At 35.9% G+C, this 26,500-nt stretch overlaps 1 protein-coding gene across 2 annotated transcripts in view; it reads right to left on the bottom strand.

Moving 5' to 3' along the window:
- Positions 1–24,667, bottom strand: part of LOC143181732 (uncharacterized) — a 179,871-nt gene extending 155,204 nt beyond the window's left edge. The window contains exon 1 of one of the 2 annotated variants that reach the window (XM_076382302.1): positions 24,519–24,667. The gene's annotated coding sequence lies outside the window, so the exon portion shown is untranslated. Of the gene's footprint in view, positions 1–24,310; positions 24,328–24,518 lie in introns of those variants that run through there. The other variant, XM_076382312.1, reaches the window with a different exon arrangement.
- Positions 24,668–26,500: the final 1,833 nt, after the last annotated feature.

Raw genomic sequence — 26,500 nt, 5'->3', positions numbered from 1 at the left:
AATAAGGTTCAGGTTAAGGCAAAGTCTGGGTTAAATCTAGATTAGGTTCAGCAAAGATCCAGGTCAAGTCTGAACTTAATAAAGCTTTTAATTTCTCTAGGTCTGCAGGCTTATGGAAATATCATCACCGATAGAAATATTTTAAAGGTCCTATGTATTTTTATGCGTTTCTTATTGTGGGAAGCAGTATTATTCGCAGGAGGGTTTTGAACATGTGTTGAAAGCCTGGAGGCAATTCCATTGAACTTATGAGGGAAATTTCGCTTTTAGTATAAGAATGAGTCGTGTTAATAAGTTAGTCAAAAATATCATTAGATAATTTATGCTTAACTATTTCAAATCAAACTGATAGGACTTTATAGTAAAAAAATAAACATTTTAAACCGTAGCTGGTATAAGATTCTTTATAAAAAAATCATAATTTACGATAATTCAATTTAATTGACAATTTCATATGTAATGGAAATTCATAATAATATTCATTAATGTCATGGTTAGTTTCATTCATTATCAATTCGAAACAAGTATAGTATGTACTTATCAAACTTGAAACATATCTCAGCTTAGTGTTATAATTTTACTGTTAAAAGTGCTTCAGATTTTAAAACAGTTTAGATGGAAATTATGATGCTTTCAATGCAGCTGAAATACAAACTTTAATACCTATGCTTTTCATTAATGTATTGTTAGTTTCATGTTCCATACAAAATTATAGTAAAATGCTAGAGAAATTTTGGAATTTCCTACAATAATTTAAACTTGAAATCTTCAAAATAATATTTTACATGAAATTATAACAAATAATTATGAATCTCAAAATTGAAAAATTTTGTACAGAATTTAAGCTATCTCCACAAACAATGTAAACATTTCATTCAGTCAAGATTGGTGATATGCTCCTATAAACTGCTTCGACAATTCTATTTTAATCTCTGCTTATACAGTATAAATTGCTACCTTTTAACACAAAGAAGCTACAAATGCGAAATAACGTGCCATTAGCAGTCTCATGTGTGTCAATCCAATACGAGCAGTACAATTTCACTTCGCGTGGTTAATTTAATCTCAGGTTCCCTGCTCATCAATAACGCCCATGGCTGAAACACGCACTGCTCCCCGTGAAAATATTTTCTTGAACCGCTGTAACAGCTGACTACCTCTGGATTTCGAATCATCGTGGGAAACAGTAATTGGGTCCATCGAGAGAGATCTGTAATTATTCGCTTAGGGAAACACGCAGACGTGTAACACGGCAATTCTGCGGAAGCTAAACGTCATCGTGTCGCGTGCATCATGCGCTACCGAGTGATCTCGTGACGAGGACCATTTCGTTAAACGCTCACGCTTACGTGGAACCTATCGGTGCAATCGGTTCGCGAGCGTCTGTCACGCTGGTCGAACGTTATTATTTAATTAGGAGAATTTTAATTACCGAGCGAGGGTAAATGGTGAACTACGTTTGAAGTGGAAGTTCAACGCAACCGTTCGTCGACTGTAGAACTAACGAGGGCGGAATTTTTCTTCGAATACTTTCTGTGTCATCAGCGTTCTCCATTAAGGGGGCAGACTCCTTCGGGGCCTACTCCGAATCGATCGAAGCGCTGTTGCGAAAAAACGGGCATTAGTGAAAATATATAATTTATACATGCGACATTTGATAATGTGGCATCTAGCGTTATCCTGTTAAATTACAAATGAGAAGTGCAAAGGTATAATTGCCAAATCGCATCGTAGGAAAGTTCTGTCACGCTGTTGCCACATCAATTACAATTTTATGCATCAGTAAATCTCTACTGAATACGCCTTGAGCTGATATTTTGCTTCATACGAATATAGAAAAGCACGGTGCGAGCGACAAAGAAAGAGTATCACGAATGAAACAATACATATGTGCCCAAAATTATGAAAGTGGTCTAAGAAACAACATTTTCGTATGAGATTCACACAAAATTTCACATTTATAATAAATGTTCATTAATCAAGACTAATCATAATGTTACGTAATATAGAAATATTTTCTAATTTATTCAAATGTAATCCTTTCAATATCCCAAAATAAGAAATATACAATTTAGACCACTTTCATAATTATGGGCATATATATATATTAATATGTGAAATCCTAAAACTTATATATATAGAATAAATAATTCATTAAATTCATGCTATTCATTCAATCATTCATTCATACTTTTTAAGAAATAAACAAACGAAATTATTTTAATTTTTTTTATTTAAAAATAAAAATGTTATGAGTGGTATAATTGTAATCTGTGAAAAGGTATACAAAAATTAGAATTATTTAAAATAAAAATTGAAAACAAAAAAAAAATTAAAAGCTATTACGAGATTCGAACCAGGCACCTACAGATTATGAGGGAATGCCTAATTCACACTCAACTAAGATACTTTCGTGTAAAGTTAGTGGATTAAACTATAACTTCCGGTACAATTCCAATTGTTTGTTTATAGTAAGTAATAACTATTGATGAATAATGATTTGTAAATCACCTTTACTTGCTACATTTTCATCGATGCAAGGGTCACTCACACTGAACCTCTCGTACTGTTTGCAACGAGTGCAAGACGTTGCGAGTATTCATTAGCAATGTTATAATTTATACATTTAGTGAACAATAAACAACATGTATCATAATATAATGACAAAAACATTATAGGGGTATATATTTTTCGTAAAACCACTCGTTTCAGGGTCCAATTTCGCACAAAATGCAGTTTAACTAGGAATGCTATTATTTTGTTTATAACGTAAAAATTCAAAATTCTATTTTAGCCGTATTTTGTGTTTTGGTTCATAGTATTTGCATACAAATTTGCAAAACGATCGATCAGCATGTTGTCAGTGAAAACAACGACAATATACTATTTTTTAATATATTTTTTAAATAAATTGATATTTTTAAAAACTATTTACACAGGTGGATTCGTCGTTCAAAAATACACAATCGCCCCATGTATATCATTTTGCTGTACGCACTAGTTTTGGAGATATTAAACGAAATATGTTTTCCACCCCCAACTTTGGGGGTGGTTTTCATACCCTTTAGATGAATTAGAAGCAATAAAAAAAAATACGTGTCGAATATTTTCGGCTATTCTACAATCCTACAAAGTTTCATCAAAATCGGAGACTTTCACCTCGCGATGTTTCCTTATTAGTAAGAATCAAAATCTCGGCTGGAGTTGGATTCGTTCAAGTTTTCCTGATGGGCAGAATTGTAATATGTACATACATATATGTGGCAACAGCGTGACCAAACTTTCAATACGTTTTGGCAACTAAGCCTTTCTTGCGTCTGTATTCGTGTATTTGATGAACACGCCATTCAGCTGTCAAATTCTAGATTACATTTACCGACTGATCTGTATTTTTATCGATGCTGATGGTAATATGACCAAATTGATTGAGATATACCATTAACGCTTCTAACGGCAAATCGTTGAACTATTTTTGTGTCAAAACGGGTGCACAACGAAAATTACGCTTTACGCCTTCAAGAAGTGTTAAATTGAGAAAAATCGCATTTCCACGATATTGTGCTAATTCAAGGAAGGGTGCTCTGGTGTGCTATGAGTGAAAAAACCATTAAATCGTGAGATATTTGCAAAAATGTCACTTCGGCAGCCATCTTGCTAGTTTACAACAGCGTCTGTTTCATGCTTACAGTTTGTAATTTTACAGTTTTCTCAACGTATAGTGTTTATTGGAGTTTAAATGGACCAGAGCACCCTGTAGTGAAGTCTACTCGTGGGTTCTGTACCCGCGAAAAATTCATTTATGCAAGTATCGAGACGTAAAGCGTAATTTGCGAAACCGTTTGTCTCTCTCGCTCATCGCGTATACGTGTATGACTTTCTTTGCTTGTGTGAGCGCACGCACACAGATCAAAACACAAGGAGTCTGCCCCCTTAATTTGCCAGTAAAGGTTGGCGAGCTCTAATCGAAGTCCAGGTCTTATTGACTTTGGTTTGTTGATACGGTAAATATTCTTCCTTTTGAATTTAGTGACAACTTCCTTCAAGTGATTTAGTTTTCAAGATTTTGCAGCTCTAAAGTGTTTGAAATGTTCCCGTGGAGTTTAGCGTTGTTTAACTTTAAATACTTGACGAAGTTAGACAAAGGAAGACAGTCTTAACATTTAAATATTTTGTAATTTATGAATTTGTTTGCTGTAGTGTATTGATTCCAATTAGCTTCAAGGCTTCAAAACGTTCAGTAAATATTTAACGAAACTTTCTTCCTCGAAATCAAAACACTTCAACTGTTCTAGAAGACATATCTTCCAGAAACATATCTTCCACATTATTCACTGAACAATTATTTCACTTCAAACCATTTACAGTGATACTGTATTAGTTATTAAACACATCAACAAAATACAAACAATATGTTTGTGTCCATAATCAATTATTCGAGTAACCCATATTTTATCAAAATGCTCACAACCAGTGCGCACTTTCAACCACTTCTCTCAAATTCAGTGTTCAACACCGCCATTCAAGTTCACCTATGAAATTGAGGGAATCGAATTTACAAACATATTTTCCACCAATCGTCCGATGGAAATACAATCGTTTCCCCGTTCCCCCGTCAAATCGCCTTAGACATTCGAAAATGTCAGGTGATTGAGTGAGCATTCGTTCTGAAGACGTACAGCAGGCGGTCTCTGTGCTTGATCCCTCCGGAACAAAAATATTATGCATAACTCTTGCAAATTCAGCGAATCTCCTCGTGCTTCCTGCGCACACGGGATACATAGGGGGGGATGAAAGGGGAGCGACGTCGTTTGATTTTCATCGAGGAGGCATTGTCTCCGTACTGCGTCGGTGGCGATACAGTATAGTCACCTTTGCATTGGAAATGCGCTGCAGACGGCGTATCGTACATATCGGGGCATATGCATGAGCGAATAGTGTGCTAACGTTCATGGTATCGATGAAATGCATCACGAATATACAGTGTATTGAAAGAGAGGGGAAAATTTGATAGCAATTATTCGAATAAAAATTTTACTGTTACCCTGTCGGACATTATTTTCAATGGTCACTTTTGCATCAGTTTCTGGTCGAATTTGTTAAATCCTGTGTAAATGGATTCCCTCTGTAGCGAAACGTTACGAATGTTTTATTTATTCTATGACGATGGAAATTCGCGTGAATAACAGCATATATCCTGTCGTAATTCTGCACTGACAAAATTGAAGAAACAAATGGGGTGCCTCGTATATCTTTCATTTGGAACGCTGAGTTGCATGTGTCCCCGTGAAACGCTTTCGAAAGATGAAGTTATTGCTACTGTTGCTAAGTAATTCAATTTTACGTGTCGGTACGTATTCACTGGAAGTTTGCTGTAACAGCGTGTAATTTACATGATAGCGCTGTACAAATTGTCTAAGGATAGAATGGACCAAATCTCTATTTCAGCGGACAAGTTTGGAATTACAGTGCGGAAGAGCAAGATGAAAGTGGAAACAAGGGAACTGCGACGCGTAACGTTTGATCAAATAATAATGTCGTAACTTTTGAGATGATTAAAGCTACCCTTCGAGAATTTCACAGATTTTGAAAGTATTGATTGAATTCAGATTTGTAACGAAATTCCTCAGAAAATATTCTTCTAATCATTATTATTGCCTCAATCTGATAACGATCATTAATCATCAATTATAGCAAACTACTTAGACAAGAAATTAAGACTACCCGATATGTCTATTTTAATAGATTTAAGCAATTCCATTATGAAAATTATTCAATTACAAATTCTATATTCAAACCATTAGTATAAGGGCAATTATATCAAGTGGAAATTTCTAACTATAGTCATAAGGAGAAGTTTTATCTAATTCTACTGAAATAGTTCAGTACGTAGTAACAGAAGATTCTATAGATAGATTGTTTTCATCTGGATATATATAATTTCTCTCATCCTTATGCAGTCTTCTGTCATTTTCTAAAAATAGAAAATAGGAAAAAATAGGAGCAACTCGGTTCAAAGTGTTCTGTTGAGACAGTAATTCACCTGGCGAAGGAACTTTCACAGGAAAATTCTGCGTGCACTTTCATCAGATACCACAGAAGTGCCGGCAATACATATTTTGAAGAAAGAAGCAATATAACCTTTCATCCGACGTGCTAAATTACGCGAACCGCTTCTGTTGGCAGACATTACGTTGTGCAGAAGTATCTGCCGATTGCAAATTTTCTAGACGGATGCTTTCATAAGCTTTCTCTTACGGTCGTATTATTGGAATCCTTCGTCGCTTCTGCTTCACGACATATTTAAGGGTTGAAAATTGAAAAAGTTTAAATGGGACAGGTTGAGAAGTTGTTAAGATCCTTCAAACTGAAAGATAATCCATGAAATTTATTTAATTCTTCACACTTTGAAATGCTTACTCGCGCTTGGTCTTCTGTGCGCAAATATTCGATAAATTGCAAGTCACCATTTTTATCAGAGTCAGATTATTGCAATCTACTGATGCAGACTTAAAAGTATAATATATCTTTGAAATCATCTATTTGTTATTGTAGAGACAACCAGAAAGAATGGTTTAGTTTCATTCATGTCTCAATTTCCATATCGTTATAAAATACCATTTCCATGTTTCCAGGAAATCATTTCTAAAGTTTACGCCTCAAACTTCATTACAAATGTTATACGTGTCCGAGAAAGATCGTAAAATTGAGGAGAATTCGTAATTACATTTTATTACAAGTCACAAGCACTTTATATTTCAAATTCAACGTTGACTGTCATTCGCTAACAACCATAGTAAAACGGTTCAGTCACTAATAAACATTAATTTCAACGTAGCCCGTGAATTAACCGAACTCGTATGCAACGGAAACTGCGACTTGCAAATTTCGTTCGGAATAGAATGTCCAAGTTTACGACAGTACTCTACCTAAACCAAGGTACAGGAAGGTGTTACAGCTAAGGTTTTCAACAGTCTTCCCTTAAGAACTCCATAAAGGGCTGCCTCGGTGCCTTGAATTAAAAGAATGACGTGTAGTTGTCGTGGTTATACAACAAAGCCTCTACTTCAAAAGGCACTTTATTTTCGAACATGCAATTTGCAATAAATGTAAAAGCTAAAACTGGATTGGGTAATATTTGTCAGAGCATTTATGTAAGTAATATTTATTACACTGTTAGAACTGAACAAATACACAGTTCATTTTTCTGTTTATCTACTATATTCATTATTTTCATCGACCAAATTTCTAAATCCTACGACTTCGCCAGAGATTTGTTTTATCAAAAAGGTTCTACGAGATTGTGCGGTTCTGGTTACCCCGTTAGTTCTTCTTTTTCTACTTTCGGTTAAACTCGAATTCATCCAGTCGCTTCTAGAATGTTCACTACATCTTTTTATTCTTATCGTAAACGGAATTCAAAGTCCTATAACAGGGGTCGAACACTTTTCCTGAGGGTGGTAAAACTTTGAGTAAAAATGGTTCGAAGAAAGTTAGATTGAGGGTATAGAAAAGCGCGTTTGGTTGGACCCAGCCCAGGAAACTCTGCACGCTTATCGGTAGTAGATTTTGCTTTAACTTACTTTTTCACATGGACACTAGTACGTAATGCAGGATACATTTGTGTTCAAAATTAGTTTTGAAATATATAATGAAGAATGCTATTTGCAACTTTTGAAGTAATTTTCGTAATACAAAAGATATTTACTGTTTATACGAAACTTCTGTTTTGAGGATATCGAAGTTGGTCGATAGTGAGATGGTACTGCCAAAACCATTACTGATCAGAAATTGTCATGGTACAGAGAAACACAGGAAATTGGAAACTATAAGGATAATGGTGAAGTTTCAATCGTGACTACTATGTTCAAGTACCGCCAAGTAGTATAGCTCTCTATGGGGTCAGGCACTCCGTAAGTGGAATAACCAAAATCATCAGGTTTGAATTTTGAAAGTGATTGTTATAAATAAGTTTCTCTTGGTCAAATATTTATACGCCTGTTTGTTTTCCAAAACAAATGACCTTTCGTTAAGTCATTTTGTTAATAGCTTATTTTAATGAATTAATTTGTTAGCTTTGTTTTACCTCTATCTATGGAAACAATCTTGCAAATAGTTTCTGATTTTATGACTAGATGCTTAGAAGCCTTAATTTTGTTCACATTTGTGATACTGTAGTATTAATAAATATCACGGAAATAATGTTATTATTGTGTACTTGATCTTATCTCTAAATGAAATTACTTTTTTATGACTTATAAAAAGAATCAAGTAATTCAAATAACTCATTATTTCTTTATTAAATATTTTTACAATAAATATAATTCTCCTCAGTGATGTCTATTCAAGGCTGACACGTAATGACCCTTAGTACGACAGAAAATTGTTTTCCCTTCGCCTGTCAATTTATATCAGCGCAGACATTCCACTACAACAACAACAAAACATAAAGCCCTTATAACAGCGTAAGCACAAACACTGAGAATAGAATTTCTTCATTTACCTACATGTCATTCTTTTACTCCACATTGCTTTGTAAACAACCTGTCAAGTTTTCACGCTCCAAAACACCATTCATTTCAAGAAGAAGAGAATCCGCGATGAATTCTTCAAAAATATTTCTTCATACAGTCTACGAGTGTCTTCCTCGTACTCGTTACTGTCTTACTTCAATCCTTTAAAACACCTTCGTAAAAGGTTTTGCAACCCCGTGACTGAACTCCATGAATCCCTATTGAATCTCTATTGAAAGCGTTACATGAAATTTTCTTAAAGACGTTACTTCCTCAGACACCATCCTCATTATAACCATCGTTACCAGTGTTGTCTAGACGCATCGTCACAATGAATACTCTTGCGCTCGATGCTTTGAAATTGAATACAGCTTGTCTCGTATTCACGATAAGGAGCCCATCGTCAGACCGTAGAGTCGTTATAAGAATTAAAAATAAGAATGGATAACAACGAAGCAAGGGGCTGAAGATTGCAAAGTAGTACGCGTACTTGCGACGCTCCTTATCGTACACGCTCTAGGTTCCATCGATGATGGAAGTCTCTGAAGCCCTAGAGGGTGGAATATACTATCGATAATGTATACAATCTACCAACATTGTTGCGCAACGGTTAATAGGGTATCCTGTTTTAAGTTTTCAACGATGTTGGAGCCCGTAGAACGCAGCATCCTGACGATGAACTGATGTATCGAACGTTGGCTCGTAGGGTTGATTATTAATTCAACCGAAAAACGGAAAGCCGGCTAAAAGCGTTCAGGAAACGAGGGACGGTGGTTGTTGGTTGCTGAATGAGACGGAATAATGGCGGATGAAATTGCGAGGATAAAATGAAAAATCCAAGGATAATTTGACTTTAACGAGAAATAAGGAAGTTGTAAAGAAAGACGCCAGGGTAACGAAAAGGGCGGCTTGTTCGTGCCTTACGAGTTGTAGGCTCTCGGTGATACCCTATAAAAACGAGACTTTTTATGGCACTGTGGGTATTAATTTATTGACACATATAAACTTGGAGTGGTAAGTTACGACAGACGTTAACGATTCCTCAGTGGTAGGTGCTTTTTTCGTTTTCTGTTACTTCTAATTTAATAATTTCATCATGGGTAACTAATACTTAATTAGAAACATTTACGACACATGTGTACTTGTATGTCTCTTCTGAAATTTGAATAGTTTAATTTATAATTCAAGTTTTATTTTCTCTGTGGCGCTCTTCAAAGCTTATTTAAAATTCATAAGGAATTCAGTTAAAATACAACACCCTGTAATTTCTTATTACAGTATAATTGAAATCATGTACCTACGTACTTTGAGCTCAGCACATTATAAAGTAATTAAAGACTTATAATAAGAATGAATGACCAGAAGTACATTACTGCATACACAATGTGCAATCTTTTTATGTACTCCACGACTGCTGTACACAATGAGGCGTAACAAGCATATTATTAAAACAGCAATAATTGCTGGTCTAACTCTTTATCGATTATTTAATAACAGCTTGTTCCTTTAAATATCAATATCTGTCCTCTGAAAATCACCATTACCATTAACTTGCGATATTTCAATATTTGAATCCTCTACTATATCCCTATGCAAAAGAAGTCATACTAGAAGCATTTATTTACATCATCGATATAAATCACAAAGAGTTGCAATCTTCTTAATGGAAGTCATGGTATCGAATGGCAAGTCCTGATCGAATATTTTCACAGATCTACGTATTGGAATCGTAAATCTTTTGCTTTAATCTAATATCGTAGCTAATGAAACGTTAATCAATCGCGAACAATCCGGCTTTGCGTCAGCCGTATCACGAGGACGATCCGACGCGTAACAAATTTTAATTCCTACTTACTATGAATTTCCAATGTACGCTGTCAATCCAGCATAAAAACGAATGAAAAGGGGGAACAGTGTGAGCGTTAGATCTGGCTTTGCGATCATTTTGTGGCTCAGTCGGAACGAGCGAAACGCGCACCTTCGACGCGAGCTGAATACGCGCGCGCGAGCTATTAATGTTTCCCGAGGGTTAAATGTAATTACTATTCTATAACGAGTGGCTGAGTATCGACTTTCCACTTGCGTCGCTTCCGCGGGTCACAGATTTGACGTGAGATTTAAAGCTGAAATTTTCATAATTCAGGAACTCGATTTTGCCGCTTGTCGATCAAGTGATGCCGATTAATAATATAGTTCACTGTCCAGACTAGTGGATCGGAATGCTTCGTTCAATTATGGACTAAAGCATTTTAATCTCTTCTCCTTTTTTGTTATTTATTCACGAACTTTCTTTAACGATGAAATTTTGAAAGGGAGAGGACTTTAATAGGAAATTTAAAGCGAAAGATTAATAGTTCAAAACCTTATTCTTAATGTGGGAATAGAGGATTCAGTCTGAATACACTGGATTGATATTCAATTTGTATTGGTAAATAGGTAAATAGAAAAGTGAGGCGATTTGCTTTCTACGAAGTAGAAATAGAGGAAATGTAAGACAAATTTTAATTTAATTTTTCAAGTGTCTTAAGTACTTTTAAGACCTTTGAATAAAATTGTCAGTACTAGTTACGTTAATATATTCAGTTTCTTAATTTTTATGTCTACAGTATTAAAATATTACTAGGTATATACTATAGTAACTAGGTTTTTTTAAAGGCTCACAAGAGTAAAACTTAACAATGGTTATTCCTCATGACAACTCATGAAAGAAGCTACTTTTTGATAATATTAATTGTGTCACATTATTCAGGCATTAAATTCTATTTCCAACATTTTCCCCATTTTGTAATTTGTTTAACCAAAAATTAAGTTTTACCTTCTATGACTTTTCAAACAAAATATCTCATTTACCTAGATACTGAATTAAACATTTTCAGGTTTGCGCATATTTTAGAAATCTGTAAAGAGTAGAAACACCTTCCACTAAATTTAATTCCACTTAATCCAAACTACATACCAAAACTCTAGTATCTCAATATCAAACACGGCGAATGTAGATAACTTTAATTGAATAGCTCCCACATTGAATACATATCCAAAGTTCTGTACTTATACATGCAACCAAGAAATTATATTATCCGTTCTGTCTGTAAAAACCAGTTTGTCTGTATAGAACGATCGTTAGCCTACTGAGTTCATGCAGGGAGCAACGTCCATGATAAAGAGCTAAAAACAGATTACGGCATTTATTTTAAATTCAGATAAAATCGATATCCAACAGAAGCTCCCATGTAAAAATATTCACTCATGGCTCGATATTTAATATTTTTCTTGGTTCTTTATTCTATGACGAATCGACAATTTGCATTATGTAAGGTATCCCAGATAGCACACGACGTCTTGAAGACGTCTATTTTATGTCCATTTTATACCTGAACGTCGTACGACATAATTTAGACGTCTTAAAAACATCCAGCAACGTACGTCTTAAAGACTTGCGAAATTTACGTCCATAAGACGTCTTAAAGACACTCTACATGGACGTCTTGAAAACGTCTATTTTTGGACATTTTTAGGACTTTACTGGATGTTTTTAAGACGTTTTTAAGATGTCTCTACGCTATTTGGTCCCATGAACTTTGCAAGTCTTTAAGATGTACGCTCTCAGATGTTTTTAAGACGTCTAAATTATGTCGTAAGACGTTCAGGCATAAAATGAACATAAAATAGACGTCTTCAAGACATCGTGTGTTATCTGGGATGGCATAGATACACATATTTCAAAACTTTGCACTTTTCAATCAAAATGTGTGTGGTTTTACGTAGAGACCCCACAACCAGATGCAATTTGGAAAATTCGCTCAGAAGTGTGCAGCTGACGTGAACACGTCCACGTGGTTTTGTGTGAAAGCTTACGCCGACGCAGGTGTAAAATGGAGATTAAGGTATCCATCTACGGCGACACCGATCGATACTGCCCGAAATGTTAATGAAGATATATTCGACACGGAACGTTGCCTCTCTGTCGAGGATTTCTCACGTTGCATTCGAACTGTCGCGTGTGGATTACCTCGACCATTTGTAACTAGTCTGAATATGTTCTGCGTTACGAGGTGTCGTCAAGTGACAAAATAAAAATAGAGTAATGGAATGATTTAAAATGCACCGATATAGGTTTGACTTTTAACTATTGATACCTAGTTTTACCACATTAATTTTAACATGATTGTGATGCTGCTATTAAAGCATTACTGAATTGAGTTTTTAGAGAAATACAAATGATCCTTTGAAACATATTAGCATTAAATATTTGTAAAATTAATATGACGTTAGTTTTCATACAGAAATAAGATACAGTACATAAAATAGGTGTGCGCTATTTCATCAATGTTTTCATATTTGTCTTTTATGAGAAATTCATGAAGTAGGAATTGGAACATTAAATGATGATAGTGTAAAGTTCAATGAAACAACTTTAACACACTAGGAACCAATAAACGTTTTTATAAAAAATAACATCTCAGTAAATTTAGCGTTAATGTTAATAATATCACAGTAATTAATCTCTACGTTTGTTGTTTTACGGTTGCAGTAAAGTCTTCATGCAATTTCTCTATGTCATAATGAAGCTACGTACACTTTGGCAATTTTGCCAACTGTAATTACAACTGTGTGTGTTCCAAACTAGTTAAAAGTCACTTTTTTAGATATTGAGTTATTATTCGAGGCGTCAGATGAGGACCTAAACTATATAAAACATTTAACAAACTCATCAGGAAGAACAGTATAGCGCTCTAAAAATTAATATTACAAATTTATGTACTACCTGATTACGAGTCCTTATTAAAGAGTCTTCCACAGTTACGTAAAGAGCACAATTTGCGGTATGACAAAGATAAGGAATGTATCACGCGTAGTCTGTCAAACTTTGTATCGTTAACTAAGGGTTAAGCTAGGAGAAGTAGGTTTTCGTACGATAAGGTTTCGGCGGAGATGTGTACCTATGAATTTCGATGAGAATTGGATGAAGTTTGTTAGGGGTTACTTTGACGTTGGAACTTTGGGCTCTTTAGTTAGGTTTAGTCATTAGACATGATGTTGAAGAATCGAAGGATAAGTTTCTGCTAAAAGGTTAAAATAAACATATTTCAATGAAAGTTGAAAGGAGTTTGTTAAGGATTTTTTTTTATTAGAAATTTAGCAAGTCTGTTTGAGTTCAGTTACTAACAACCATACAATGTTGAAGAACTACATCGTAATCATTAAAAGACTTCAGTGAAGATATGAATTTCGATGAGAAATGGAAGAAGCTTGTTAGAGGTTATTTCCGTGTTGAAACTTGATTCATTCTGTGAAAAGTTTTCGTCGAAGTCGGCTTACGCAAAGAGAGTTGAAATTTCCTTCGCTGGGAAGTCGAAATTTGTGGAACAAACTTCGCTATCACTTTTCGGTAACATAAGATATCCTAACTTCACTGCGTAAGTCATACGAAATTCTTACTTTTCACGTTAGGTAGTGTACGTTAGAATATACGATTTAATTTTCAACATTACCTACACAATTTTATTATATTATTAACTTGTTCTCTTTTATTAACATCCACTTTACCTTCGATCACATGCATATTTAACAATTGACTAATCATCTCAGCTGTCTTCTTGTGTGAACAAATGAATTTAATTTCATTTTTGTATGTCACTAATAGTCAGACAGATGACATTTGTACGCTACTACATTGTACACTGTGAATAAGTATTCGAACACTTTCACGTTATTGCAATATGTAAAATACAAGTTAAATTCTATGACATAGTGTTAGCCACAAATCTCATCTCAGACGATTATATAAATACTGATGAGAATAACATTATTTGATAGCAGTTAGTATAAATAAGAAAGTGTAGGTATTTCATGAACTTCCAATAAGCTGAAAGTGTCCAAGTACTTATGTACGATAGTGTATCCCTTAAGAAACTTTTTTTATTAACCGTTTTCACTTTTAAAATGCATTTTTAATATATGTAATATGTAATTATAATCCCTGCTGCATCCATATAATTTTTATATCCTTTCATGAACCTTTTATTTTTTTAGTAATAATTATTTGAATTCCAGTTCCCAAGTGGGACGCACACACAGTATAATTATCCACTTGCCCGGGGTCAAATAACAGGGTCACAACTGTTCTAGCAAAATTTCCCTCGAAATCCTGAAGTTTCTACCACTGTCACCTGGAAGAGTCCGTTTTCACGCAAACTTTACTGTCGAAGAAGTTTTCTCTGCGTCCCGAATGCACTGTAAACGAGTCCAGGCGCGTAGTACAAAATAACGAGATTCGCGAGTTGGTGGAATTATCAATAATGAACAAAATGTCAACGTAAGAAAAGTTTACGTTTCGAGCCTGCGTTCCTCTTCCCAGTTCCATTTTTGTACGTCATCGGGTTCTCGCTCCGTTTGCGCATTTACATTTGGGATTTGTCAGTGAAAGAGGAAAGAAACTTGGAACGATAGTGTTGGAACTTCTCAGAAACGAAAGGGGCGTTCTATTCCCCATACGATCGAGATGATCTTGATTCTAGTCTGGCGTCGAAAGTGCATACGAATATGAAACGTCATAGAGATTTCGCATAGGAATCAAAGCTACAGGAAGACGCGGAGATGTCTTCAGAGATGAGACTACGGGTACTCCAATTAACTGTTACGTAAATGCTCGGTGATTCTAATGATCTAGATATTTCTGTGTCTGTAAGGCAACGTGACATAAGTTTTTGCCTTGATTCGAGTCTACGAGCTAACATTTGTATCTCTGAAAAACACGATTGGATTCAAGGAACTTTATCTTTAACAAATAAGGATATTTACAACCAGTAACTTTAAGATCTACCTACCCCGTTTTTTTAAGATTATTCTTACAATTGTACTGAAGTTTATGCTTCATCTTTGTCCCCCGAAATCATTAATAATAATAGAACGTCCTGTGAAAAGGAAATACCAAATCCAGCGAAAAATTATTCTGGGATGTAATTTTCAATGAACCTCCGTAAGAATAACATGTTCCTAACAGTCGAGCAATCACCTCAGACAGGAGACCAATGAAGGATTTGAATATAGTTCTCTCTCCTTCATCATATGTCAGCCACGTTATTTCTGCGGGAAAGTATTCGCAGCAAGATGAAATTTTCCCTTTATTTTCCTTTCTAAAGCAGAAACATTTCGCATTTTTGCCTCCACAAGTCTCGAGCAATTATGTTGGTACATTAATATTATAACGAGTCGGCCACGGTTCTGGAAGCATTTAATTTTGCGTAATTGAATGTTCGTGTCACACGAATTCCATATCTAAACAGAAATATCAGAATATTCTGTCTCGTATGAGATTCAAAATAGCTATTTTTCTATTAAACAGATTTGCTGATTTTAATAATTGATATTCTCCTTTAACGGTTTGGCCCAACGCGTTTTTGATTAAAATTTTTAATTAAACCCAGAATATAGATATACTCGATTGTAGTTACGTTTTTCCGATGTGCGCGTGAAAAAGTTGGAGAGGAGAATTCTGTTTCAGGTAATGAATAGAGGAATTAAAACAAATAAAATGATTTTCAGAATTTGAGAATTTAAATAGTACTTTCATACTTAAATGCATGAAAGCTCGAGTACTGAAATATTTAACATGTTCTTTAGTTTTAATATTTGAGAGTAGAAATAATCGACAATTTTTAACATTTGAATATTTAAATATTAGATAAAATTTTTCATGTATTTTTTAATAGTTTGGAAATATTTTTATATTGGAATATTTAATATCTTTTTAATTTAAATATTTGGAGCTGTGAATAATTGAATATTTAGAAATGTGAAAATCTAAATTACTCGTATTGAAGGGGCAAAAAAATTTGGTAGAGATGTTACACGAAACTGGAATCCTAGAGTGAAAATTATAACTGTAATTAGACGCTTGTACATCTATATTAGATGGCCATTCACGAGCCAAATGTAGACAGACTTCTGGGGAAGAAACTTTCTCTATGACCGACGTGTCATTTAAAGTATCTAATTGAGTGAGAAGCCCTTTAATACGTTTCATTTAACACTTTAAAAGCGGAAGCACCTTTAAGTGGCAAAGTTTAATCGATCAAAGTGAAGACACAGAACTCTTTAAATTAAAAATTATATCCACCAGAAGACAAATAACCCTCATTTTTCAGATTCACTTAGGTCAATTTCATCAGGCTCAGATATTTGAATAAAATGAACTGTAGGAATTGAAGGTTATAGCTATTTTATTTGATGGATACTTAAATTACAGTTCTCATACCTAATATTAGCTGTCATCTTATTCTCGTGGCTTCTTAATTAAACTCTATTTTTTGCTCCAAGTAATTCCTGCTCAGATCTTTTCGAAGTTATGATACAAATGATTTTGGGATAGAGAAGATTAATGTGAAGGACACATACATATATCCTGAAGATAAATTCTAATAATTTCTAGCGGTTAAAGCGTTTTTTAGATAGATAGCAAAACTTGTTTCATTAATTTTTATCAACGCAACTCGACTCTGCCTCGAAATTAATAATTGTCTAGTGATCCTCCGGGGTCACGTTATGTAAAACGTGTTGAAGTTGAAGTTCGCTTTTTCCCACACCTCGAGGAACTTTGCATTCGTGAAACGCTAGTTAAGAATCTCAGGGGAGACGTTTCTCCTTTCGTAAAGGAAATATTCAGCGGGACATGAAGTGCTTGGAGCAATTAATTCAGCAAGGCATACTGTCCCTCTTTGAGATCGCTTCACGAACGAATGGAAATAACTTATGTTTATCAAGCGAGAAGAGTATCGCGATAAATAAGTTGAAATGTTTTCATTTCTTGCTCCTATTTTGAAGATAATTTGGAAGTAAAGCAACAATTACTGAGACATTATAAATTTATTGATAGTCTGAAATAAAGTAACAGGTGAAGTTGTGAAATTGTAAGAAACTGTAATTCTATTGAATAGCTTGACGCAGTTCATTCTTGACGCAATTCTAGCAATAAGTTCGAATACTTTGTTTGAGGAACAACCGTATCGGAGCAAATCCATCATTGTGACAAATGAAATAAGCTTCCCTGCGGGAACCAAAGAAAATAGCATTATGTTGTATTCAAACATAATCTCTGACTATTGGTGAGATTATTTGAGGAGGAATTTATTTCAACCAAATCTGAAAGGACGAGTTATTTGATTAAAGATTACGCAACAAATAGCTGCTTTGGGAGCTTAGCTCTTTGTTCAAAGAAATTACTGTACAGCTATTTGAAAATTACGTTTAATTGAGCAATATAATTTGTATTCTTATCTCCAAATGATCTTACTTAACTAGTACTTGTGCTAATTTATTTTCAAACAAGAATTTATTTTTTTATATAAACCTTGATAAAAATTCATAGAAATCAGCTCTCATAATCATCGTTTCCATGTACTAGTTTTAAGAAAAGTTTATGTTTTTATGTACCTCTGCAGTCTAATGGAATAAATTAATTGGTAGGTCAAGGATGACCCTCACTTCCAATAAGGAAGCTACAGATAGGAATAACTAAGAAAGTATAGCGGAACATATATCAGCAGTGGTTATAGTTAACTTTGTTCCAACTATAACTTCGGTGTCCTAAATGTACTTCAAATTAACTATAATGATTTATTCCAAGGAACGAATCTTATAATGTCAGATGCTTATCGCGATAACTTTCGAAGTAGCTGAGATTACCTCAGGCATAATGGGACGGGCTTAGATTGCAGATTAACACTCAAGTTTCTACAACAGATTATAACCTTTACGAGACATTTCGTGCATTTGCACTTGCTACACATTCTCGAGGTGATAGTACGTAACGATAGTTTGAACAAAAATTCCTCATGAAATACCATTACCATTCTCCAATTCCTTTTTTATTTCTAAAAACCATAACGAAACAATTTCTAATTAATTCATACTTAAATTTTAGAATAATTTAGAATAATCACAAAATAGCACAGAGAGATTACAAAAATAAAAACCTTTTTGGTAACCTGAAAGGATGATAATAAAAAACCTTTCTTTCGAAAATTGTCACTGAAACCCATTTGGATGCATGAAACATGTTATCATAAACGATAAGAACAAAATCGTGAAAATATCGGATTTCCTCAATCCCACGAGAAGATATAACCTGTTGTCTTGGTTCTTGTACGAGTCTATACATTTCGCGCGTAGTACGCGTCGAATGTACCTAAAGGTTCAAGCATTATGACGTGCCCTGGAACCATAGAACAGTATCGTTATCTGATAACGCGTAACACGGCCCCCACCTCCCTTCGCGGGCCTTGGTGTATTTTCACGACGACGAAAATTGAGGGCCGTGATTACGGACGTGGCTGCACGCATTCTGGCATAACGAGAGAACGAGCTCCTTTATCGCACCGTTTCGTGCATTTTTGCGAGGGAGTGGATGGCTAAACGAGGAAAAGGGCTTCTGCTGGCATAGAAGGGGCGAGATGAACAGAAGAATGTTTCTTTGTCCTTTTAGCCTGATGTGGGTTATTTTGTGAATAGGTATATGATGAAGTGTCTTACAATATAAATATTATTTATGTACTAATTTAGTTTTTAGGTTGCATTTGCTTAAGGTGTAATAAGCAAGTATGTTATTTTATAGTGAACAGCGATAGGCTTACATTCTTGAAGCAATTTTAGTAAATTTATGCTTAAAGATCGATAGTGTGTTTCTAGAAAAATTCTTATTTCTAATTTTTTGCAACTTTTTTTTACTGATACTAGAAGTCATTGTACAGGAAAAATTATGTGTTCTAAACAACTTTTTTCAACGTTTCATTATTTTTATAGTAATTAGACCACACTCTGATATTTCAAGTTCTGAAATTTGAATACTGTGAAAAGATTTGTACATTTTTGTTAACATCCTATACATAAATAAAGATTGAAATGAAAGCAGGACCAACAATTAGGAGAAATCTCCTTGTTTAATTTTGGGGCATATTGCAAGCACAAAGTTATTGCTTTGAGAGGCTGCTAAGTTGACTAGAATATAATAACGTTATCGATCGTAACTCGAAGAGACAAGGGTGCGTTTACGTTGGTTTATAGAAGGGAGCAAATACCTTCAGTGAAGAGCAGTAAACATCGTGACTGCGCTTAGGATCACAGAAGTCGACCTTAAGGAAAACTATAAAGGGAGTTAAAGGTTCTAGATCAATGATGGGAGAAAGATTATACACTGCGTGTAGAGATTATAGATTCAAATTTGATAAAATAATTGCACTTTTTGTAATCTATATATGAGGTTTCCCGCGAGCCATTGATTTAAACCCTAAATTGTTTGCACTTTTATTTATAAAATTCTGTAATTAAAATATGATATCACTTTACAGTAAAAGAATTATAGTATTGAATATACATATACATGCATGTAGTAGAATTGTTCTCATTTGACAAATTCTGTTAATTTTAGAAACTCTCAGCTAGTGCAAGCATTATAGTGAGAAATTATGATCATAAATAAACTTGAAAGAAGGAATCTATTCAAATATACAAATTTAATACTTTGCAAATTGGAATATAGGCCATAAGGTTTTTTGCAAAAGTGCAAAAACTCCAAAATATAGATCCCCTATACAAGTAGATATTATATTGCAATAAAAAATATTTAATTATTGAAGTCGAGTTAACTCAGAAACACCTTAAACTTGCGGCCCCAAAGTCGGGAGACATAAAATGAAATCCACAATCACATATCACACCAAAGAAGATATCTGTCAGGAAACAGAGATTGGTATAAACTGAAAACCCACGGGCTTATAAAAATGTTAATCTTTATTTCCAAGTTTTCAGATAGTTCTTTCATCCTCGCCAGAAAATTAATTATGAGGATGTGATGCACGAATGTGAATATAATAAATGAAAGGGAAAAGTTCACCTCTACCCACGAGGTAGAATTATCTGTCCAGATAATACAAAATTTTTCCCAAGGCTAATGAATTTTAATGATCCAACTACACACGTCACCCTGTACGGTTCTGAGCACTTTTTCACCGGTTATCGCTAACTTAACCAGAAGGATAACACGTGAATATGAAACCAACGAGAAGGAAGCAAGCTTAAAAGGGAATAGGATACAACTAAAATAGCTACGCGAATCAGAAGGAACACAAACAAAACAAAAACCCAAGGAAACAACGACAATGTAAGCACATTACTGTGCATACTTATTTCTTGACTCTTATCATCAAATTCGTTAGAAGTAGTAAGGAAGGAAACTTCTGAACAATGATAATAAACGGTGCAGGATACGTTCTACGCAGCAAACAAGGAAAAGTTTCGGCGCAGTGGAAAAAAGTCGAATTACGTATTAGGAGAGTAGAGTGAATGAGCACACCAAGGAAACAAATGAAACCATCGAGTCATCGGCCGAACGTATTCGTGGAAGGGTCGTGCCTTGAAGGGAATAGACCTTGATAGAAGGGAAAGCAGCAAGTGGCCATGTTACATGTCCCCCCAGGGGGATTAAACAAACAACCACGAGCTAACACCCACACTCGAGATCAGACACACCCTGCTTTTGCTTCGTGGCGTATCAGTGGAAATTCGGTACGTCGGCCATGACGGAGTGTGTATCAAGTAGAAGCGAGAAGACAACCACCGAGGGGGATGTCGTTGAATTCCACTAGGTGCTATAATTCTTCGGGTGCTATCCGTTAGAGCCGCACCGACGCCATTGCGAATCTTTGAAATTTGTCAGACTATATGCATTTATATTCAGACATTTGTTCGTGTGAACGTTGACTGAAGACAGGGATATATGTTTGCGAAAATGGGTTAAACACTGATGATTTCATCGAGATAGTACGGGGTGTTCATGAGAGTTGTTATTAACGAGAACAATTAAAAATTCAGAATGACAAAGCATGAATAAAAGTACACGCTTTTAAGCTTCAATAACGAGTTGACTGAATATGTGAGAGTTACTGTATGTTTAACGATCACTCTAGTGTAAAAGTTTAATGTTATATCGTTATAAAAAATTGGATTTAAGGCCGTAATTGAAATTTAGGATATAGAATTTATATTTTCAGAGAGGAAAGGGCATCAAAAGAATTTGTTCATCTGAAAATAAGGGTTTAAGAAGACAGTCTATAAAACAGTACTGAAGTTGAGAACTTTAAACGCTAATATCTCGAAAAGTTTTCGTTTTTAGTCAGTTTTAAGTATTTAATTTTGATTATACTGAAAGTATCATGGGTACAGTCAATAATTTATTTTCTTACATTTTCTATGATGTCACTTGCAAGACAATTATTGTTGATCACTTAGAAACATTATTCAGCATGTTAGACGACAGATGTTTCGAATTTTAAGGGATGATTCTACATGCTAAAATAAGACATTGAAGATACATAAAATTGCTTTACAGGCTTTGTTTCCAAGTCATTAATTGTTGAGAAACGTGTCTGACTTGGAACTTATTTTACTGACTCCCCTGTGTCTGATCTAATGCACACCGACAGTAGAATAAGTTCCAAATCAGACAAATTTCATGTGAAATTTGGATGTTTTTGAAACTAAGTTTCAAACGTAATTTTGTCATCCTTGATGTTTGTCTTATTTTGACATGTAAGATCATCTCTTAAAATTTCTGTCACCAGTTGCCGAACACCCTACTTACATATTCATGCAAAATAAGATATGATGCCGTATATTATTTAAAACTTAAAGGAAACTTCTATTAAAGTGGCACAGGCGATGTCCAACTGAAGAAACTCCCCAAAATAGCGAATCTACATATTTTTCTTAATACTATACCAACTTATCAAAACTCTTCAATCATGTTCTTATATTATTTAGATTCCAATAATTTCCTCTAAAATTGCAATTAACGGAAATCGATTTATCACTCATTTTACCTTGCAGGATTAGTTATAAAGTCCCAAGGCTACAGACATGTCACATAGTCATAGATATTCATTAAAAAAGTCCTAACTATTCTCTGAATGACTCCATCCTCGACAATTTATTATTAAACTTGTATCAACTTTAACCAAAGATTGTTTGTTCTGAATCTAATTTCCACGATACCCTGGAAATTTGTTGCTCTTCCTACCCTATTTCAAACATCATACTCCAAACTAACAAAATATTACACAAACATGGACAAGAAAGAGGTATCCTACGAGTACGAAAGTCGCTTTTCTGGTAGTGATTGCGCGATTAGGGGCGCGTGACAATGGCGGCGCAGACAATAGGTCACGCCATTGTGTGCCGACTGAAAAAGTGTCTGCTCGCGACGTCATAGCACGACGATTTCAGATAATTTAAGCCGTTGACGATACTGTGGGTGCATAGCTGGGTTATTGTGGCGATTCACCTCGGAACGTAAGGAAATCGGGGACAATGGGAACGAGGCGGAAAGGCCCGCGACCGGAACAACGGAGCCACTTGTTACGCGCAACGCGATGGAAATTGTTTCTTCGGTTCGTCGTACGTTAACTCGGTGAATTTCGTGCTGCGATCGATATTGTGCTCATTCTGCCAGAGTCCCCTGGCCAGGTCGTTCGAAACTTGTCTGATCGCATGAAAGGTTTGAAATAGACATTCGTTGACACTGACGAATCGATCAACTAGAATATGCTATGAAATCAAACGCGTTTCAAGTGATTACGTTCCTTTCCTATCAGCGATCGCCCTATCAGTATAAGATGAATGTTCGTTCACGTGTGAGAATATGAGGAATCTATTCCTTGAAATTTTCGAAAAGGAAGGTATATCAAAATGGCGAATAGTACAACGTTTTTCTGTTTACTTTGCTGAGTTTTGCCAGTAACCTTCTATGGCGATAAATAATATCTGGGAAGAAACGAAAAGATTTCAGATAATTTTATGTAAATTTATGCGAAGAGTCGTTCGACGAGAACTCGAAGATTTATTCTTTAGTGTGTGGGTGTTGTGCACCCGCTGCGAGGATCGATAACCCTTGTTTTAAGAAATTCAGAAGAGCTCTTCTGAGACACAGCTAGGCAACTCTTTAAACTTCTGCACAGTAGGACTTCCAACAGCTCGGAATCGTTGGTGCTCCTTCGTGCGACTCGAGTACGTGCACAAACGTCCCTCGTGACATTTTTACGAAACTTGTTCCTGGGACGAACGATTTTATATTGAAAAATGTTACAACTTCTTCCGCAGTTCTAGGAGCACGTAAAAACGCCGATAGAATACAAAAATAAGAGTACGTATTTTCCAAAAAAATGGAAGAGACATAAAGCAACATTACATTGCAAATTAAACATCGATGTTTCATTATATTAAGAAAAAAAGGAAGTTAGTCCCGTTACTCACGCTTTTCAAATTCGAACATTCTGCCTTTCAAATATTAGATAAACTTCTCATGAGTTTAAATAATTTCATCGATCTATCTACACTCATCTATCCACATTATAATTAAGCTTTCCATGCAACAACTTGCACCACCCCGTCACCAAGAGCTTCAACTCTACCAATGGCCAGTTCTCCCCGAACATAGTAACAGGTGTCTGCCATTCGTCGGGCCCGTGAACAAATTGGCACCCCCATCGAAGTCCTCTCGAAGAAAACTGACTGAAACTACATCTAGGCGATATTTCATCGGCTTTAAAACAGCATCGGACCTGGAACCCTCCCCGAAGTTCCGAACTTATCACAGAACCCCGATTATCCAGGATCCACTTCCGGTCTCTCTTCTTGATCACCCGAAGAACAACACACGATTCACTCTATCCAACGTTTCCCGCGAGACGCTCGACAGGTGCTCACTTGCTCACGAGCTTCGATCACTCGCTACGATGACTGGATCCTACCTATCTTTCCGGATCGAGGAGCTTTGAATCGGTGCTCAGAGGCCTGGCCCGTACAGTCTTCTTCCGCACTACACGAGGTCAGCTTGACTAAACATCACTTGCTCGAGGGGGAATGATACCAAGAGGTTCACGGTGGAAAAGATCGTCGAAGCAATTGGTGACGGTGACGGGCACTAGAGTAGCTGTATGACGGCGGTGTGTCACTGACCTTGATCCGGAAGTAGCCCTCCTAGCTGACGAACGCGCGGGAACCGAGGCTCATGTCAAGAGTCAGTTGAGCGACTAGGAGCTACCGGCGACTGACTTTACGATTGGACCTCGTGATCCTTTGGACTCCTGCCGCGGTCTGTGGCGTAGCGGAACGCGCGTACGTTGGCTGTCGACGGCGGGGCGCGCGACGACGCCGACGCCGACGTCAGGAGCTCCATGGTGCACCTGCGCCTTGACACCGCTCATCCGTCCTATCCGACGCCAACCCCCCCGAGCCCGTTTTGCCCAAGCACCTGAGCCCTCGGCCCCCTTCGTCCTCGCCTGGCCTGCCACACCTGAACCAGTTACTACGCCGCTGTCCCCTTTCATTTCGACGAAACGAAACCCTTCGTGCGACGCGCTCACTCCTGCCCTACACGTAGACTCCCTCTGTGTCAGTAGAATTCGATCGGGGATCGTTTGAATTTCGCTGAACGACGCACATAGACCATACTTGACTTCCCTTGACGGCTGTGCTGTTAACGTGGAATGCCATGCTTCGTGCGGAAAGTAGAGCAAGCTTGATGGTTCCTTGAGGTTCTGTAAATGGCAGAGTGGTCTGGAGAGGGATATTTCTCGATAGTTAACGATTATCGCGTTTATATCGATTATTTGGAATAATTTACTTTTTATGGTAGAATTCAATTACTTGGAGCAGATTGTCAAGATAGCAAGATGATAATAGTTTACGTTAAGGATGTCAAGGAAGTGATGTCAAACAGCCTGTTGATTTTGTTAGAATATAGCATTGTTATAGTTTTTCTTATTATTATTCATCAGAGAAGGAGACGAATAAAGGCTTTTGTCCATTTTCTGTATCTGCAAAGGAAGGCAATTAATATAATTGTGAAGACTATAAGACTCTCAGAGGAAGTAAAAAGAGCTTCAGAGGGAAATACGTTGATTTCTCTCGAAATTTGGTATGCACTCGAAAGTTTATATCTCCTCAATATATTTATTTATTTTGTCTACATCTCTATTCGCTTCCGGATCGTTAATACCAAACGAGCAATACTGAACCAATAATGTTCACTTCCATTCAATCGTAATTATTTAAGAGGTATTTAATATCATTAATAACATACGTGTGTAATTTTCGTTTACATAATTCTCCGAATTTCTACATACATTCGTTCACAAAGTGATTTTAGTTTTTATGTAAATTATGTACAGATAAATTCTAACATGAATGCAATTTGACTAAGGAAAAAGAAAGAATTTCTTTAGAAATTTTATCAATTAGCTTTTTTAGAAAATAATTTTGTAATCTATCACGTACAAGATCCTGTAACTCAAGTGCGTCCTGTAATAAAGCTCGAGACCTCTACTTACGCTTTACAGCAGGAACAGAGTATAAAACGTACTGAGAACCTTCTAAATCCTTCTTGATATAGGTCAAAAAACATACGACGAAAGTAACCCTAGTAGCCAGCGTATATTATACACAAATGGGTGGACAAATTTTCCTCGAGGAAAAGCAAAGAATCCATTCATCGTGGGGAAAATAATTCTTCCAGATTATCCCATCTTAGAGTTAAACATACAAAAGTGCGCAGTATTTTCGGAACAGTGCCGTAACGTGGAAAGGAAATAAAGCGGAAAAATATTTTGGACACGTAATATATAGATCATCCTCACTCCTTTTTCTCGCGTGCTGCATTTTGACTTAAATTTTTGCACGTGTACGTCCACAACCGTGCAAGCATATATTTTTGCTGTAATAGCTACTGACACCTGTCATCGCAGGCTATTCTCTTCATTTTGTCTTGGCTGCTTTTCATTTAGTAAGTTTTTCGACGTTGAAATATTACGGCAAACAAGTTCCTTCTCCGTAGCGTTCAATTAAACGAAGTTATAACAACAGTTCTGGAAGCCTGGCGTATGCCCTCGCCTTTTGTTAGAGAACCGTGTAAATCTTGTGGTGAGAAATCGTGGCACTTT

The sequence above is a fragment of the Calliopsis andreniformis genome, chromosome 1, assembly GCF_051401765.1.
Source record: "Calliopsis andreniformis isolate RMS-2024a chromosome 1, iyCalAndr_principal, whole genome shotgun sequence".
Taxonomy (NCBI): Eukaryota; Metazoa; Arthropoda; class Insecta; order Hymenoptera; family Andrenidae; genus Calliopsis; species Calliopsis andreniformis.
Note: the sequence above shows the minus strand (reverse complement) of the source record. Positions and strands in the feature narration are given on the sequence as shown.